We start from the raw sequence: 20,241 nt of genomic DNA, 5'->3' as shown, positions 1-20,241 counted from the left end.
ATATTGATCGTATTAAATGAGTGTAAATCTATAAAATCTATTTTCCAGCGTGTTCCAATTGTAATGATGAAAGATGAATCTTTAGGTTCACTCTTTATTGGTCTGTGTTCTCGAACAAATAGCAACAGATTACACAATTATTATGAAAAAAAATATTAAGTTTTTTAGCCAAACAAAAATACACACACAATCAACTATTCAAATCATATAGCGAGAGGTTTCAAATACGTTTGCCACTAAAGCGAATGTAAAATAATGAAACATAAAATGAGTTAAAATAAAAATAGATTGAAAAGAAATATAACTCCGACTATTGTTGAAGACATAAAAATTTTGTCATCACACTATCCTCACAACACATGTGTGCTCGCAGTTAATAATAACCCTTCCATTGCATCCCAAACTCTCCGGTCCCATATCACAACCCTCGAAGAATGCTATCATAATTAGGATAAAAATAAATTAGGTGGAAGATTAAAATAAATCCCATCAAATCAATTTTAACCATCCTACCAACTGCCCTAGTCTCCTTTAATAATATTGCTCTTACCCCTGTCGAACAGATCCAACCTCACAACCTTAGACTGCAACTGGACAAACTAGCCTGGAATCCTCACACAAAACTGAAAAGGTAGGAAACTGCAGGCCAATTCCAACTATTATAACACTTACTGTACAAACGGTCTAAACTTTTAATCAATTACAAAAGATTGATCTATATTACTGTACGAGGCCAATAATACTGGTAATAAGGCCAATCTGGACATACGGAGTTGTGCTTTGGGCTCAAATAATTCTTCGAATTCCTCTCGTATCCAGTTCTGACAATCCAAAATCCTTCGTAAAATCCTTAGTGCTCTTTACTTTGTCACAAATAAAATCATGCTTAAAGACCTTAATATTCCATATAACCGACCAAACCCAAACTAGATATTAATCCTTCCATTATAACCTCCCTAACCAAACCCACTAGTTTCTGGCATGGCTTCTTCTTCCACTCCTGACAATCCTCCGGGGCGCCTGAAAAGAAGATGGCCTTGAGACTATATAATGTACAAATATTATTTGTAACCACTGGGTAGTTTCTCTACATGCCTGCATCACTGCACTATGATTATACATCAAACCTTCTAGATTTTTATGTAAATACACTTTTAAATATCATTAAATAAATTTTTAAAAAGTCTATAAAAAAATTAGAAAAAACAAAAGACGCTTCCAGTAAAGTAGGCCAAAAAAACTTAGTTGGAATGAAAATCAAGAAAGATTCATTATTAGCATTTTTTAAAACTATTGAATAAGAATTTTCTTAATAAAAAAATTATAATAATAAGTGGAAATTTTCAGGCTTAGGTTTTGGAGGACATTTTATTTTCTGTTGAAGTCACGCGATCACGAAATAAATTCATACATTCTCATTACGTCATCCAAATCCAACGTAACAACAACAGTTGTAATGCCGAACTTTAATTCTTCCCGCTCATATCAATAACTTTTAGAACGTATGTGAGAAAAATAGCTATTCATCGAAAAACTTCCCAGACGTCTTATTTTATAACTCCGATTATTGTTTGTATCTTCGAAGGTTCATATTGTATTATTTCGCGCAATTTAGACAGTCTAAAACCTCTTCTATGATTATTATTGAAGTTAGTCGTATTGAAGTTATTGGAATGCTTACGGTTTTCGGCTTGGACTTCTTAAGCGAATTTTGTTTGTTGCTAGATTTGTTCTTTTATTCATCTATTATTATTACTATTAATTTTTTTATTTATCCTTTCACGGCCTTTATTTAATCTCAATTAACTTCTTTATTTTCCGTCTTTTATTGTGTTATATTTTGTTTTTCTATATCTACTTTTCTGTTTCCGCGTTTTATTGCGTCTAATGTATATTTTTTAGCTTATAGTTTACGTAGTTTTTTTTATTCTTATCATTGTCTATTTTATATTAATACTATATTATTTTTTATTTTATTTGTATATTATTTTCTTTTAGCTATTTAAACATAATTTTAACGCTACCTTAATTTACCTTTTTGTAGCTAATTATCTTACTATGTCAAAATGTTCTTAGTAGGTTTTGCATCTATTTAGTCCTAATGAAGCTCTACAAAGTGGGCGAAAACGAAATAGTTGTTGACTATTTTTGTTTTTCTTTTTACCGCAACCATGACCATTTTCTCCATAATTTGAATTTTATTTTATTTTTTGTAACTATGAAAATTTGTATTTAAGGGGTTTTGAGGAGATAAATGCAAATATCAGCTTTATTTAACCATACTGAATACTGCGATTTTATCATAAATGGGGTAATGTGGCATTAATGGATTTGTTTTCTGATGATGAATAACAAAAATATATTCCCATTTTTTTTAATGAATTTAAATGTATACAAAATCTCAAAAATCAAACGGCCCTTGCTCCAAAGCAGGCCAAAACATTTTTCCTTTAAAAAAACTACGTAAGATTTGTTTTTAGGGGCTGACAAAATTCTTAAATACAAAAGACATTAATATAATTTCCAAATAGTGAGAAAAAAAAATTTTGTAAATTTATTTTAGCAAGTGGATAACTATGTATAATTACTAGTCCAATTTGATGAGTCTCCCAAGAATAGGCAGAGGAATACAAAATGGTAGCTGTTTCAAAACTTTAAAAAAACATTGTTTTTTCTTTTGAATCTCCATATCTTTAAAATTACCAACAGCACTAAAAAAAATCTAACAGAACATAATTTAAAGTTGCTAATATTTTAAGTAAATTTGTTACTATTTTAACGCTAATAAAACTATTTACGTTCAATAGTTCCTGAGATATAGCTTTTTTAAAAAGTGTACTAAAAAGCAGTAGTTAGTGAATTTATTTTGAGAAATTTATATTTCAAAAACCATTCGACGTACAAATGTCTATTAGCACTCAATTTCAATGTACTATAAAGTAGTTTATTACATTTACTTTGTAGGCGTAAAATTTAATGATTGTTAAGAATATTCGTGACAGCTTTAAAAATAAATGTAGCATTCTCTAAAAAAACATAATTTTGAATGGAGTGTGGAAAAAAAAAACCAAAACTTTTAATGAGTAAACTTATTTTCTTGGTAATTGGGTTTATATATATTGACCCATGAACTGGATTACAGTGTAACTTCATCAATGAGAACTGATGAACGATTTCTGAGAAGCCACTTACGAAACTTTACATCGATTCCTAACCAGAAGAGTGTTAGTGCCTAAAAGATAAAGCACAGGTTGTTCAATTAACGAGCCTAGGAAATAACGACTGGAGCCTGTACAACACCAACACTCTATTACTAAAGATTTATAATCTACCTGGCCATGTAAATGCTAAGGGAACATAAAATGATCTGATAAACATCACAAAAGATTAGATTTTAAATAAGAAAATGGGAACCTGGGACCACCTACAACAGCAGTAACAACGACCTCTATCAGCCCAAATCGAAAATCGCACATGGAACCTGGCAGTTGATGACTAAGTCCTTTTCCCAATATTTACTCTTCAAAAAACGTTTTACGGCATTTATTTAGGTCTCCGTTAGAAACTTATCGATGAATCAAAAATAAACATATATTGCAACAGAGTGTCCCGTAAATGAAGGGTAATAGTGGATCTGAAGAGAAACAAAAAAATCCATATGGGATATTTTCCGAACACAGAAAAAAAAGAAATTTGGTTTACGTTTCTTGTTGTTGTTGGTTGGGGCTTTTGGGCGTAAAACTTTAAGGTCATCAACGCCCACGCTTCTCACTTTATAATTCTATTTCAAGATTTGAAATAATTTAATTGCTAAATAAGTTTGAATAATTAATTATTTTAGATTTTTTAATACATATGACAAACTTTTGGGTTTAGATCTTATTCAAAAGATTATTCCTTTTTAAGAAAATTAAAACCATTTCTAGTTTTTTTGGTCATCATTCAGAGCATCCGAAACGCTCGGTCCCACTCCCAATCTACGTAAGTTCATGGAATAGAAATGACATTCCTCAAATATGTGACTGACTGTAAGTACACTGTTGCAGTATTGACATTTTGGCGGTGGTTGCTTATTGATCAGGTATGCATGAGTTAAACTTGAATGACCTATTCTCAATCTGGCTAACGCTACCTCCACCCTGCGATTGGAAAGGTTTGATGTGGTCCATGGTTTAATGGTTTTTTTAAAAGTTTTTAATTTGCTTGGCGGGCTTTCATTCCACATGGCTTGCCAACTAGCTAATATTTCATTTTTTATCGGGAGACTTATTTCTTGGGGTGCCAGAATGGCCGCGCCCCGACCCGGAAGGGCAAGTGCTTGTTTGGCTGCAACGTCCGCCAGCTCATTCCCAGCGATCCCCACATGACCCGGCACCCATATAAAGAAAACAGCTTTTTCAAAAGTTTTCTAGCATATGGTTTACGTTTCTTATCAGTTACATTTTTTTTTTTTGTAAAATAGAAAACATAAGTAAAATCAATTTAAATTAAGTAATTGTAAACTGGAATGACAAAGTTTTCTTTAAAATATTGCAAAATTTGTTTCTGTTAAATTCATTTCAAGGTTGCTTTCAAACAGCTAATTAGAGTAAAGCACTTTTTTTGAAAAAGCATGATTTTTTTTTCTAGTTTTGTAAAACAATAGAACATTTTTCTATCAAAAGTTAATAATTATTCTATATAAAGTTAATTACAGAAGGATTATTTTTCTGTTTAAATTAACATTCTACACCATTAACTCTTTGTATTTCAAAATTAAATTTTCCCCCCTTCAAAAAGTTATTATTAAAAGGAACATTTTTAGTAATAATTTAATTTATATACATTTCCTCATAATGAGAGAAGTGAAGAAATAAATGAAAAACACAATATATAAAGGTTTTAATTATGCTTAATTCTTAAAGAAATTAAGCAATATCATAAAATTAAAAATAACCTTTTGAAAAAATATTTAATAACCAGAAATGTTAAAAATAAATCAAAAGGTTTAAAGGTTTTGGTAATTCCTCTTTATCGAGACTACTCCTAACAACTTTTAAAAATATTTAAATACTGAAAATATATTTATAATTATAAAATATTTTCAGAATTATATACCCAGACATTTCAGAATGAAATTTAATATATTTTTAGAATAAATTTCTAAAATATGGTTATCAAATACATTCCATACCTAACTATACTTCATTTGTGATATTACATGACTTGTATACTTTCTCTAACCCAATCTAATTTATAATTATAGAATATTTTCAGAATAATACACCTGCAAATTTCGGAATATAATGTAATATATTTTTGAAAACATTTTTATAAAATATATTCCATACCTAACTATCCTTCATCTATAAGGTTATATGGCCCATATACTTTCTCTATCCCAATCTAATTTATAATGATAGCATATTTTCAGAATAATATACATGGACATTTCGGAATAAAATGTAATATATTTTAAGAATAAATATATTGTTATGCCGTACTTCATTTCGAATAAATTTTGGAAAATATTGTTATGAAACATATTCTATACCTAACTACCCTCCATCTATGAGATTACATGCCCCGTATACTTTCTCTATCCCAATCTAAGTCACGGATGACACAGATCGAATTTCCAATATAGTATACCCTAAAAGGTGATGTGGGGATGACAAATGAACGGCGAGGACAGAAGGTAAGATAAACCCTAGAAATGGTGTATTTTATCACGGGGAGGGTGCATCCGTTTGACGTACACAAATCGTGTCCCCATCGGAGCCCGGGTCCTCCCATTTCTCAGACGATAGGGCTAAGTAATTTCACTTATCTAATTTGAATATCCTGTCAAAAAGTCCGGGTGTCACGTATCTAAGTGGTGTCGCTACCAGTCTCGGCTCCCGACACTTTTTTCAACTCAGTACACCCAATGTACAAGGCCCCTGGATAGGAATCACTTCTGTATTCCTCAAGGGTTTTCGGATTTTTTACTCCATTTAAATTTGTTTTTTCTCTTTCAAAGAAAGACTAAGACCTTCCATACTTTTTACCCGAGACGGTAAAAGTGTGGTACCAGAAAGTCTGATAGTAGTGACAGTTTCCTAAGTAGTCCGTAAGTTGTCCACTACCAGGAGGAATGCACTTAGATGTCTAAAACATACCGAGCAATGTCTCTAGTTTCTCTCCATATTCTGATAAAGAAAACATATTTTTTTTTAAAGAAACAAAAAAATAATGGATTCCAATCTTATTTCCTAATTTACTATTTTACTTATAAAATTCAACTTTATAGATAGGAACCTACTCAATTTAAATAATATTCAACGTTTTGATATCGCTAAAATGAATTCTTCATATTTATGATTTAATTTATGGACAAGCATAGAACAGGCTTTTGATCGAGTCTGGCACCTGGAACTGCTCTACAAACTCCGTAAATTCCTTCTACATACGTTTTCATTATCCGTTCCTTACTCACTGATAGATTATTCAAAGAGAACCACAATGTTTCCTATTCATCACTCTTCTATCAGCCCGCTGGTGTTCCTTACTGGTGTAGTATCCTCGGTCCCATTCTGTACACAGTCTATACAGTTGACATCCTAGCCAATCCTAACACTATTCCTTCCATCATAAACTCCCTAACCACCCGATCCCACTTGTTCCCTCTTCCATTCCTGACAATCTTCCAAAACGCCTGAAAAGAAAATGGTCACGAGACTGCTAATATAAAAACGTCATTAGAGTGCTACCAATAGGTAGAAAATCAAATTTGCTAGATGTATGTATATGAATGTACAGTTGAAAATAGCAATAAATAAATGAAAATAAAAAATGTATGGACAAGCAATGACATCGTACCATCTTTACACAAAGAACCCTGGGGCACACGATCCGTGGGACCCCCTAATTTCTAAGATCGATAGTATTGCAAGTAGAATGAGTGACCAATTTATGCATTTTTTTAAACCAATAAACCTGTCACAAGTTTTTCAGCTGTTAGTAATCACAATGTCGGTATGTACTTTTAGAAGTTGCCATACTCTTCATTAAATGAGAAAACAATATTTCCTTCTGTAGTTCCTCTGATCCAATCTTTACCCCATGGACCAACTGGGTCTCCTTACTCCTGTGATCCATAAATTAAAACGAATCAGTAATAAATTGATAAAGACGACTGCTCCAAGAAAGGTCGAGCAGTTTACTGAACTGTTGTGCTGGTAGCTGGTGGCTAATCTCTTAAATAAATAGACTTCTGAGAAGTAACTCACGATTTAGCTGGTCAAAAATAAAGAAAACTAATTTTTTTAAGTGTTTAATTTATCATTTTAATATTTGCTACTTTTCAAATATTAAATAAATTAATGATTTTAACTAGCGTGATAGAAAAGAAGGTGGAGATGATACTATATCGTAATGAATGTTCCATAAAGACAAATGCTTTCTTTGGTCATGCCCAAATACATTGTATTGCTATAACACACAGCGTATCAATCCATAATTGGACATATATAGACAATACATCAACATTTTTCATTTTTCAAACAATAATCATCAATACACTTCAAATACATTTTTTCTTAACAAAAAAAATGTTTTTCTTTCCTGTATACTTATATTAGCTTTACTTATTTTCGCACAAAGCCAAATAATAATTTACCAATTCGTTCAATACATTATTCCCCCTATTTCACCCCTCCATACCTCTCTTCTCCAATCCATCGCAACAACCGTAAGATCAACTAAGCAAATTTACAGAAATCATCAATAGTTAACAACGCATAAATAAAAAAAAACAAACACAACAGTAGAACAGTTTAATAAAAAAAAAAAAAAATTTAAAAAGAACTAATACATAAATTTAAAACAGATATAACCAATAAATAAGTTAGAATACATAAATAAATAGGTTTCAAATATTACAAATTTTATTGTTAATAAAAGAATATCGTTTTCTTTCTTTTTTATAAAAAAAAATAGTTCATGGTAACATTTGCTCTCAACTGATAATGATACATATCATAAGTTAAGAACGGTAGAAGATACGAAAAAAATGAAAAGATCTAAATTAGTTCTTCGATCTATGTACAAAAAAAAAAAAATTGATCCTTTATGGACCAAATCTATTGGACCTGAAACAACCATACAAAAAAAAAACAAGTAGAAATATAAATTAAATTTTTTCAAGCAAATACTGATGCAGCATTATGAAAATTATGTTTAATTTTCTCAAACGTTTAGTTTCATTTGCCTTTAATTGTTTAATTTCCGCGCTGAAATGTCACAACCTGATTGACTGTGGCTTGATTGACTGATTCTGGGTACGCCCTTGGTAACAATAATAATGATTGTACAGCTACAGTTGTTTTTGTTTTTTTTATACTTAATAGTCAGGTTTTACTGAATCCATAAATATATATGACGACAAATTTTTGTCAGTATATAAAAAAACAACAACAAAAAACCGAAAACCGGGCAGCTAAAACCGAGCTGAAGAGGAAAGAGTTACGGTAAGTAAAGTAAAACAGTAAACTCTTGTACATACTACTTACAACACTGTTTTTTCTACCATTACAATAATTTCATTTGTATTCCAAAATGCTTTGTTGCTAAATTCTTAAAAGGAGTTATGAGCTGTATCATTTTATATTAATATATGAAATCTAATGATTTAACTATTGGAGTTAACTAGAGTTAACCAGTAGCCACACAAGTTTTGAACGTCTGCAGCTAACACCCCCGCTCAGCATCCACCAGTCCTGAGCTAAGTATAAGAGTCCAAGAGGAGAAAAACAGCAGTTATTTCACCCCAATTTTTGATTACTTTAATGAAAACTAAGTACTACTAACTACTTGTCAAAATTGATGAGTCTGCCAAGTATAGCTAAGGGGAATACAAGATAGTGGCTGTTTCAAAACGTTAAACAAAAAAATTTTTTTTTCTTTCGGAGCTCTATATCTTTAAGATTATGAACAGAACATCATTTGAAGAACAGTAAATTTGCCAAAACATGAGCACTAATATAGCCATTTACGTTCAATAGTTCTCAAGATATATAGATTTTTATAAAGCAACATTTCATAAAAAAATTAACTGAAAAATCAGTAGTTAGTAAATTTATTTCTCTCTACTTATGTTGACAGTTAGCTTAAAAATATGTAAACAGCGCATTTTTACTGATGAGTGTATCCGGATCCAAATTTAATAACTTAAGAAAAAAGCCTTAAGTTCCTTGAAATCGAACTGAAGATTTAGTAGTTCGTATGCAGGAAATACTACTGTGAAAGACGATTTAAAGTCTAAGGGAGTTTTTATTTTGTCGGAACCGAACCGGAATGCAACAGCGGACCATATTAATAATCCCGACGACTGGAGCCAATAACTAGCGAAGCCAGAAGAGAGATATGTCGGAGGGCTAGGGGAGGACATGTTTGGGCTCATTATCGCCAACACCCGGCAGCCATAAACTGCGGCCAGTTAACGGCGCTCTGCTAGCTCCTCGGCAACACGGTTATAAAACCGGACGAAATAATAAAGGTTCTTATGAAGGACGGCTTGTGCCTCACTACTCTACCGGGGTCCAGCTTTACTGCTCAAGGCTAGGTAAGCTAGATGAGAGATGCAGAGGTTAGAGGTATACGAATGGTTGAACTTGAATATGCACCGGGAAGGTGAATAAAATAAATATAAAAAGTTCATTTTAATAAATAATTAATGAAAATCATTCTACAAATGAGCAAATTCAAAGCCTCGAGGACTGGACTGCACTAGTAGCCACATGCGGCACGCCTTGGTTAGGAATCGGCACGCGGCCGGCAAGTAGGTCTTTACTTTTTAACTTTTTTTATCTTTTAAAAAAAAAACATTTCTGTAATGAAAGGATAATTTAGCCTTGGCATATTTGATATACTTAAGAAAATTACTTTACGGATAATAGAAATTTTAATTAAAGTGGAAGCGCCCTGGGGATGAAGCCTGAGCTGGAAGTTCTGTAGGTTTGTTTCAACTAATGCAAGGCAAAAATGGGTCAAAATTAGCAGTAGTTGAAACTAATAGCTAAAGTTGCCATGGATACGACCCTTATTTATGAATGAACCATTGATAAATAAATATCGTTTCCATGGCAATTTTAGCCGTTAGTGTGAACTATAGCTAATTTTTGCCAATCTCTGATGTATGGGAGCAATATCACTCTGATTAAAAAAATATATATATATATCGTTCTTCAACTACCTACTCTCTTTTAATGGAAAATTTTTTTTTATAGGAGCTCTATGCTTCGAATTCCAAGGATCAGGGTTCGATTCTGGCTATGGCAGGTTTATGATTTTCTATTCACCAGACTCATGAGTACCCTTAATTGCGAAAAAATGGGTTGAGTGTGTTTCTAACTAAATTATCTCCTTACACAACTGTTGGTCTAGGAACAGTACTTCCTTACAAAGTAATACACTCCTGTCCCTTTATTGGTTGTAGCGGTACAGATTTTAATTTTTAATCATTTTAAAAACATTTATGTAATAGGTCAATATCAGGTTTTTGTCACAATTCAAGCATTGCTCGTGTCTGGTGGATACAATATATTGTGGGTGTCTGGTCGATACACGATTTAATTTTTTTTAAAAATAAAAATCAACCTTCTAGGCCAGATTCAAACTGTGATTGCAAAGACCTACGCTTCGACTCCCTCAGCTACAGACGGCCCAACCTTTAGATTATAACAAATAATAAATTTAAAGGGAAGGTTTTTAATTAGTAAACCCCAGTCAAAGTAGTTTTTTTTCTGCATATAATCACATTGTTCCAAAAGTTATAGAAATGTGTAAGGAAGGGAAAGTCCCTTGAATAACGACTACTAAATTTCCGTCTTTTTTAGTTGCCCCAATTTCGATGAGGGGAGATCCGAATATTATTTTTTTTTTTAATTTTTATTTTTTATGTTTTGGACCAGCCACCATTTTTATTCCCCCACCTCAACCAAGTTGGCAGAGTCATTAATTTGGACTCTTGACTATATCCATAGTTTTCGAGAAAGTAATAAACATTTAAGGTGAAATAACTTCAATATTTTTCCTGGGCTCTTGGACTAAGACAGAGATTATCACTATTAAAATAAATCAATATCTCGTAATTTTTTTTCAAAAATGAAAATAATTATAATTATATTACCTTAAGCATCAATGTAGATCCTTAGTCGTTAAACATACCTAAAAAAAAAATTAAAAAACAGAAATTAGAAAATATTGCTTTATATATAAATAATTTGCAATCATATTTATATATAATTCCACTATGTTTTTGTTATTTATTTTAAATTGATTTATTTTTAAATAACATATGAACTCTGACTAAGGCACGAATCTCGTTACCAATAATATGTACGAGATATTATAGAGCTGCGCTCATCATAGCACTTTCACTTAACCCCTCTCTCCCCCCCCCCTTCATAAAATTGAAAATATTCTTCGCTAGATTCACATAACATATATCTATAGTAGACATTGAGGCAATACTTTCCGGTAATAATTATCCAAATGAGCTTTTCAATTGACAGTTCGATTAAATACAATTTCAACAGTTTTCGGAAAAGTATTATAAACATTATTTCTCATAAAAATTTTAAACATTTTTCTTTACAAAACAATGCCAGAAATATGAAAAATATACCAGTATAATAAAATTTAGATTATGCATTGTTATAAAATAAATATTGAACATTGCCTGACAGATTTAAGGTGGATTATAGGTTTTGAAGGGGATAAAATATATATATTTTTTTCTAGCCTCCTAAATCTTTATTTAGATCAAATACATATGTACAAGTGGCTTAATCTAAAATTATATATACACAATATACATATAATCTGGAATATGGAAGTGTATTTCAGATGATGACACAACTGAACATTGATCGTACATTTGAATTTTTTCTCTTATAGTGAGAAGGAGTGCCATCTACTGACAAAAGAAAATACTATAATTGGCGAGACCTAGGAAAAAAGGGGCCAACCAGAGCTGATTGGAGGGCTAATCCTCTAATCAAATGTTTGGACCTGTAGAATTTGCATGGACCTCTGACCTGTCCTCACTCAGTTATTAGCCCTAGACCAGAGATGTCCAGCTATGCAAAGCAGGGAGCAGAGCGTGGCACTGGAGGCACACAGCCCAGAGGTCGGGATATCAGCATCAGTACCACAGATCACATATCAGGTGACCCATCTAATATGGCTTCTAATCCCTCACACCAAGTAAGAGAGCATCTTTCATCTTTCTACTATACACAAAACGGTGACCTACTAGTATAATCGTCTCATCTCAGCAATATAACCCAATTATCTAAATTCCGTTAACATCACTAATAATATTATATTAACTTTGGCTTACCCCCTCCCCTCCACAGCTTATTTCAATTAATCTCACAATATATCTTAAAATTTCAATATATGTTTTATCGTATCTGAAATGGATTACTTTAAGTTGATTCAGGCATATAGGGTTAGTGAAATCATTAAACTACTATCAAATAACTACGGTGGCAAAATCCTATCAGGCTGTACCCATTTCGCATGCACCGGCTTAGTCAAACTCATTTTAGAACAGACATTATATTTACACATTTTTCTTCATTATCCTTCCACAACTTTCTGTGTAAAATTTTTTTTTCTAAAATATTTGGCTTTCCAACTACTTATTATGTATCTATTATTTCTGGAATAGGGAACAAATATTTTTTCTCCTAACTCCTTAAATTGCTTATCACATCCTTTCATAGTTTATATTTATCCGTTTCTTTTCAGTTATAACATTTTGAATAGTTTATTATTTATTACTTTTTGAAGCCGTTTTTGAGTAAATAAGAAAGTGTGGAAAATGTATTTTATGGGGTGGCACTCTCTCTTTCTAATTTTATCGAAAAATTTGCTGTCGCATTCCAGGCATATACCTGCATTAAATATATAATTTCAGCTTAGTACAACTTTTCGTTTTTGAGGTAGGCTGACCACATACACACAGACCATTTTGTGGAACTTGGTTATTTGGACTCAAGGGACCCCAAAACGTAAAAACTAGAATTAGAAATTTTTCACGATCGTACTAATTTCCCTTAAAATATATTTCATCTATAGGTATGTGAAAATAAAAAGTCAACATTTGCCGAATTCAAACGTTTCCCACTTCGGTCCAGCCTCGACTCACTTCACCGCCATGGTATCAATCCAAAGATTATATGTGAAACAGAAAAAAAATTGTTTTTCCAGAAACTCTTTCACCCATTGCCTCCTGCTTTCTTCTTACAAAGGAACTGAAGACCAATCCTTGCGGAAAGGCGGTAGTTGGCGACGAGGGCTAAGTACCAAGTCACGACTGAGGTACCGATAACGTTATCCGTTCGGAAGAAAGGGAATCTCTTTCTTTGTGTGGTTTCATGACTATTCAGGGCAGACTGGAGCGCTATCAAAGGGACCGCTCCTTATACCGCCTGGTCTCTTAAACCTTAAGTCGCAGAGGATAGGGAAAATACTCCGAGGATTGGAATGCCATCGAGGCTAGAAGAGGAACGGTAGGGTTGCTCCTTCCAACAACAGAATAAATACAACTTAAAGTCTGAGCACACCAGGACCCAAAAAAAAGAAACGAAAAAACTTGTGTATATGATTAAACGCAATTAATTTAATTTTTTTGTATGCTGACCGATGTAGTATGAAATTCAGGAAAAGTATTGGGAATACATTTTTATAATTGATAGCATTAGTTAAAGTATTAATAGTTTATATTGACTTTTCATAACTTTGGAGCGGAAATTGACTAAATATCGGAGTCAACATAAATATTATTACATCGATATTATTTAAACCAAACGTAATCGAAAAGAAACAAGTAAAAAATTTGAGGATATTCAAAACATTTGTATGAGGATGGTAAAAAACTACCCTAGATACAAAATTACTTCAAGTATGTTGTCTGAATTACAGATCCCAACGATAAAAAGTACACATACTTATGAAACAAAACTTGATCTCTCGTACTCCCATTTCCGACTAAAAATAAATTACAAGACATCACTGAAAAGATACATCCACAAAAAATATACCAATAGACAAATCAAAACTTGAAACCAGATTTTTACAAAGGTTGTTTATTGAATATATTTTATTCTTTAATTAAGTGAATTAATTGTCCATTCCTTGATTATTTATAATTTACGTTTATTTATTTTATACGCTTTTTAAATAACTTTTCTTTTTATGGAGGTATTTTTCAAATTTTCAAACTATTTTTATTTTTTAAATTTATTTATTGACATTTACAATTGTATTAAAAATATATACAGTAATTAAATTTGATGTTAGTTATACAATGGCATGAAACAGACATGTGGAGAATTTACCTAGAACTCCAATAACATTTCTATCTCAGGGACATCATATTTTCAGATATCTAGAAGGATTATCACGTAATAAAGGAACTATGTCAGAAACAAGTGGATTTGTGTGGTTAGGAAGTTTATCATGGAAGGATTGCTATCTGGTTCTGGCCATATCGGCAACATATGAAACATTGAGCTCCTGATCGCTAATGATTTGTGACAAAGTAAGGACTATTAAGGATTTTATGAAGGATTTGGATTGTAAGGATTGAATACGAGAAGAATTTGATGGTTTAGTAGAGCCCCAAAGCTCAACTCCCTGATCCTGTTTAAAACTAGAAAAATATGTGAAGAATTTGTATCTTAACATGTATGGCAAATTTGTATCTAATAATCAATAAAAACAACTATAAACAAATTAAATCGAAAAAAAGCATACATGATAAGTTAGCACATATAAAGCTAATACAATTTACCTTTGGCCGAATCATGAGTTTTGCCTTATTTAGCTAGATAATGTCTGTTATTTCGTGACTGATTAAAAAATTTGAATATGAAATAATCATTAAAACGTACAATACCTTGCTTCGATGAAAATGGGTGATAATGGGTAATCTTGATTAATTTTTAATCGTTAGACATCTCAACCACATACACTAAAACATGCAGTAGAGTAAATTTGAGCCTTAAAAAAGAGCTATTTAAGTTCAATAATTCTCGAAATATACTTTTTTAAAAGCCACATTTGATAAAAAATCTGTAGACAGTGAATTTATTTTGGAGAAATCTAAATCTCAGGAGTCATTAGACGTACAGATTAAAGCTAGTTTGACGTTTTAAAAAAAGTTCAAAAAGTTTGAGTAGTATTTTTCATAATATTTGCTAAAATAAATTTTAAAAATATTGATTTATCAAAAACCATATCTCAGAAACCATCTGGCGTATGGATTATTCGCACTCAAATCAAAGCTAGTTTAATGAAGTATAAAGTAGTATATAACGATTATCTTCATAGAGGTAGTAGTATTTATGGCATTTGCATGTAAATATGAATTTTACTTACATAATTTTGTCTGAACAAATAGAAATCAATTTATTTTGTAAATATCATGAAAAATACTACTTCTACATAGATAAACGTCATAAACTACTTGATAGTAAATTCAACGATTTTTCATTATTTCGTTATGAAACATTTATTTTCAATAACTGTACATCGGTAAATTATTAAACATAAACAGTGCTTATATTTTAGCAAATTTACTCTTCTTTAAATGATGTTGTATTATGTTTTTTAGTGTTATTGATAGTTTTAAAGCAAAGGAGTTCCGAACAAAAAAATAGTTTTTCTAAACTGTTCTTGGAACAGCCGCCATTTTGTATTCCCCCTACTTAAACTATGTATAGTAATTATATTAATCGAAAATTTGAGAGATCCTCTTGGACTCTAGTACTAAGATGCCTCTTAGTTTAAAGGAAATAGTCAATTGCATCAACTCTACAAGTGCTCATATTTTAGCAAATTTACTCTACTTTAAATGATGTGTTATAAGCTTTTCAAGTGCTGTTGGTATTTTTTATGATATGGAGCTTCGTATGAGAAATATTTCTGTTAAACATTTTGAACAGTTGCTATTTTTCATTCCACCTTATTATACTTTTTAGACCACTCAATTTTCACTAACAACTATACATATTGTAGTTTTCATTAAAGTAATCAATTATCTCCCAGATCCTTGTACTAAAAGGACAGTCCTCAAGAAGTTGCACAGTAGTAAATAATAACTCTAGGTCACGAAGGAGCCCCTCAGATGAGAGTGATAACTTAATCCGAGCTCGTGGAAGGGAAGAAAGGTTTTTTATCAACCCAGTTCCTGGACATGACTATCCCGACAGGCCACTTAGCCCCTTTTCAATATTCCCAGTCAAAGTTCAGGACCCTGCAACCCCTTAGGTAATTGTTTCCCCCGGCAGGTAATAGATTCGGATACGAACCATCAAGCCCCCTTATTGCCGCGCTTTGACTCGCCACCTCCAACATCACGACTCGCTGCTATTGTTAGGAGCGACTTGTTCCTTTTGGGAGTGCTGAGGCGCCCCGTCCGCTCGCTTCTACCCTGATCAATTATCCGCCTGAGTCTGAGCATTGGAAAATTAGTCTCTCCTAACACCACTTCCTACGGCTATTTTGGCTTGTTCTTTTTTTCTTGACAAGTACGAGTCAGGAACACGTACAGACAGTACGAGGGAGATAAACGGCCTCAGCCTTTTACTTCTCGTATTCATTTGTTTAAAAAAATCTTAATAATCTTTCTCCTCTTACTATACATCCTCTTTTCAATAAAAAATATAGATTAAAACCAGATACAATCATTATCAAATACAAAACAATATTAAGGCCATTACTGATGAGCGAATGAGAAGTTTGGGGTGCAACATCCTGTACGAAACGAAGAATAGAGTAATTTCAACAACTTGTTTTATAAGAAACTGTCAATTAAATCGTAAATTACAATTGGAATCGAATAGATGAATTCATTAGAAAACCTAATTTCAGCTCCCAGCATCACTGTTTCAAATATTGTTTTTAGATACCTTGCATAGTGCTTAGTTGCAGTTCGAAATATCCTCATGATGGTTTTGTTTTTATGGTTATAACATCAAATTAAGGTTTTACCTAATACGATTCTGGGTTAGTGCAAGTTTACGGAGAGCTGAATCTTGATATTTTCCAGGGGGGCAACGTAAATACTTATTATGTAAACTGGTACTTTAATATAGTCATTATAAAGTATGCTTATTTACAAAATATATGTATACATATTACATAATTTGTATATTTTATTCCTATTACGTGTGATGAATTCTAGTAAGGAAGAAGGCCTCGAAATAAATCAAAATATATTGTTAGCGGTAGAAACGTGAGCAATTTGAGTGATATAGATATAGTAAAAAATACATTTGACCAGGTAGATAGTTCTAAGTATTTAGGTTCTACAGTAACTAGAAAAAAAAACCAAATTGATGAGTAAATAAAAGGGAGATTAAAGCCGGGAAATACTTGTTATTTTCAATTTCGAAATTGCTCAGCTCGTGCATTCTGAGCAAAAGCTTAAAGATTTACAAAACTATTCTTCCCACTGTTGTTTGTGGATGCGAAACGTGACCTCTTACACAAAGGGAATAACAGTGGCTTCAGGTTTTTGAAAAATAAAGTTTCATCCGGGCTGAAAAAGGGTGAATTAACCAGAGAATTTGGAAGGCTAGACAATGCCCAATTGAGAGAATTGCACTTGGCAAGCATAATTCAGGTTAAAGCATTCCGGTGAATAAGATAGGTGCGAAAGGTTGTGGTACTTAGTAACGAAGAGATCCCTAAAATTTGAATAAACACAACGTAAACTTCAGAGGAGTAGGCCGAAACGAAGATGGAAGGATTGTGTTAGGACTGATTGAGTAGATTAGTTTTTGAAGAAAACCTTAATGCTCCTAACTTTAACACAAATCAAGTCATCCATCAGGACCTCAATGTTCCATATGGTGCCGATCTGGCCAGAACCAGATACCGTTCCTTCCATAACAAATTTCTCAACCACCCAAATCCACTTGTGTCTAACCTGGCTTCTCCTTCATTACCTAATAATCCTCCTAGGCGTCTGAAAAGAAGATGGCCACGAGATCTTCTTCTCTAGAAATGTTATTTGAGTTCTATCAGTAGGTAGATTCTCCACATGTTTGTATCGGGTCACTATGTCACCTACAGCAAATTTACTTGTTGTATATATGTGTATACAGTTGTAAATAACAATAAATAAATTATTAAAAAAAAAAAAAAACTTTTTGAAGTGGCGTCAATGAAGAAGTTTATGATGAGAACCATTAGTGATATCGGCATCAAAGCCTTTATTATATTATTACTATAATTATTCATATTACAGGCAGTAGCCTCGAAATACTTCTGATGCCTACGACGCCAATTGTTGTATTGCTGTATGAAGACGAGTCAATAAATACTGTGACAGTTATATCTCCAAGAGATGGGATCATGAGGATAAGACTACAAATCATAAATCAAACCAAAGAGAAATAAATGATTGGACGTCGAGGTAATCCTATTAAAATTAGGATGTAGTGATGGTATCTTCTGCTACTGGCAGCCATCTCTATTGGCTACCTAATATTCCGACTCACTGTTTATAGTATAACGCTCAACCACTTTCCTTCATGTGTTGTACGTTCAAAAAAGATTTTTTACTACTTTAAGGGTTATGGACCTAACGTTCCAATGTGAATAATTTTCTAAAACTAACGACGATAGAGGCAGTAAGAATAAAAAATTTCGAACAGAATAAAAACTTTACACTAATGAATTAAATATGATCATAAATGCATACTGTTTTTTTGATTAATGAAAAAAAGTTTTAGTAGTATTAAATGTTATGGTAGGAGTGTAGCTAACTCCAAGGACCTAGGTTGGAATCCGGCTGTGGCAGATTTATTTATTCAGTTACTGCAGCCCTGATTCCATCCTGTCGATTTGGGAACCCTCCGTGGTATAATATGGTTACCATTAATTACCCAAAAGTACGGCAACCGTGTCTTTTCATGGGTTGTAGCACTACAGATAAAATAAAAAATAATTAAATAATAAATTTTAAAAAAAGTAGTGGCAGATTTTTTTTTTTATATAAATGCCCTCATAATAATTTTTAAATAATAAATTTCCAAAAGTAAATATACTAACTTTTGTTAGAAAACTCTCAAATTATGGGATGCGAAATTATCTATCTTCCTCAAAGTACTGGAGTTTACAAGAATTAAAAATTACTAAACTAAAACTTTTTTATTAAAAAACAAAAACATAATCTTGAAAAATCACCTCCTTGTATAACCGTTGTTCTAAAAAAGTATTTTCTTACAAAGTACGCAACCACTGACCTTTCATGGGTTGTAACGGTTCACATTATTATTGCATGTTACTGTATCGTCCATAATTATCCACCAGACACCCACAATGTATTGTATCGACCAGACACACACAATGTATGGTATCCACCCACAATGCTTGAATTGTTGAATCACTATGACACATGGGTCAGGGATTCAGTACTTTGTAAGGAACTACTGTTACTGTTTGATTTGGTCAGAATTACGCTCGACCGCCAGATTTTTACCCAAATAAGAGTGCCCAATGTATGAGGCTGGGTGTACCCCAGGAGGGCACCAGAATCCAGAGGGTTGACTCACGGCTACAGTGTAACAGAATTTTTCTGCCCTGACGGATTCGAATCCGAGTTCTCGGAGTTAGTAGCATCGCGCCTTACCACGCTGTATTATATTTCCTGAGTTCATTTCTTTACACAACCATGGCATTTTAGTTCTGCGATTGAAAAGTTGATAACAAGTTTTTTTTATTTCATAAAGTTGTTTTACTAAATCACTTTTTTTTGTAGAAACTGAAATTTTATACGAAACGAACCAATATTCGCAATAATTAATACATTTTCCAAAAAGGAGTGCTCCCGTCTGACTATAACAGGATTAGAATCATTGGTTCAAACAAAATAAACACATACAATTAAAAATCGTACAAAACCGATAAAAGTCCAGAGTGATATATTTTTAACTACGAGATATCATTCATCGCCTATAGGAAATAGATCATAACAATGAATAATGCATAAATAGTGATCGATAAAAAACATTGTGCTAAAGGTGGTCATAAGGTTAGTACGCGAATAAAATATGAAGACAGATCTAAAGGACAAACTTAATTGACTGTAAAACTAAAATAAAAATAATAAATGGAATATCTTAATAAAAAAAAACTTAGATTTTAGTCAACTATTTTAGTTGTCAGTATAATAGTATATAGTAACTATAATATATAGTA

At 32.3% G+C, this 20,241-nt stretch overlaps 1 long non-coding RNA gene across 1 annotated transcript in view; it reads right to left on the bottom strand.

Moving 5' to 3' along the window:
- The window catches only part of LOC106682189 (uncharacterized), a 704,551-nt gene that overhangs the window by 563,193 nt on the left and 121,117 nt on the right, over positions 1–20,241 (bottom strand). The window contains exon 3 of the long non-coding RNA XR_010843124.1: positions 11,150–11,187. This is a non-coding gene — a long non-coding RNA (uncharacterized lncRNA). The remainder of the gene's footprint in view (positions 1–11,149; positions 11,188–20,241) is intronic.

Source organism: Halyomorpha halys, unplaced genomic scaffold (assembly GCF_000696795.3).
Source record: "Halyomorpha halys isolate HHAL.00 unplaced genomic scaffold, Hhal_1.1 Scaffold394.1, whole genome shotgun sequence".
Classification (NCBI taxonomy): Eukaryota; Metazoa; Arthropoda; class Insecta; order Hemiptera; family Pentatomidae; genus Halyomorpha; species Halyomorpha halys.
The sequence above is the reverse complement of the archived record's forward strand: the minus strand, read 5'-3'. Positions and strand labels throughout refer to the sequence as shown.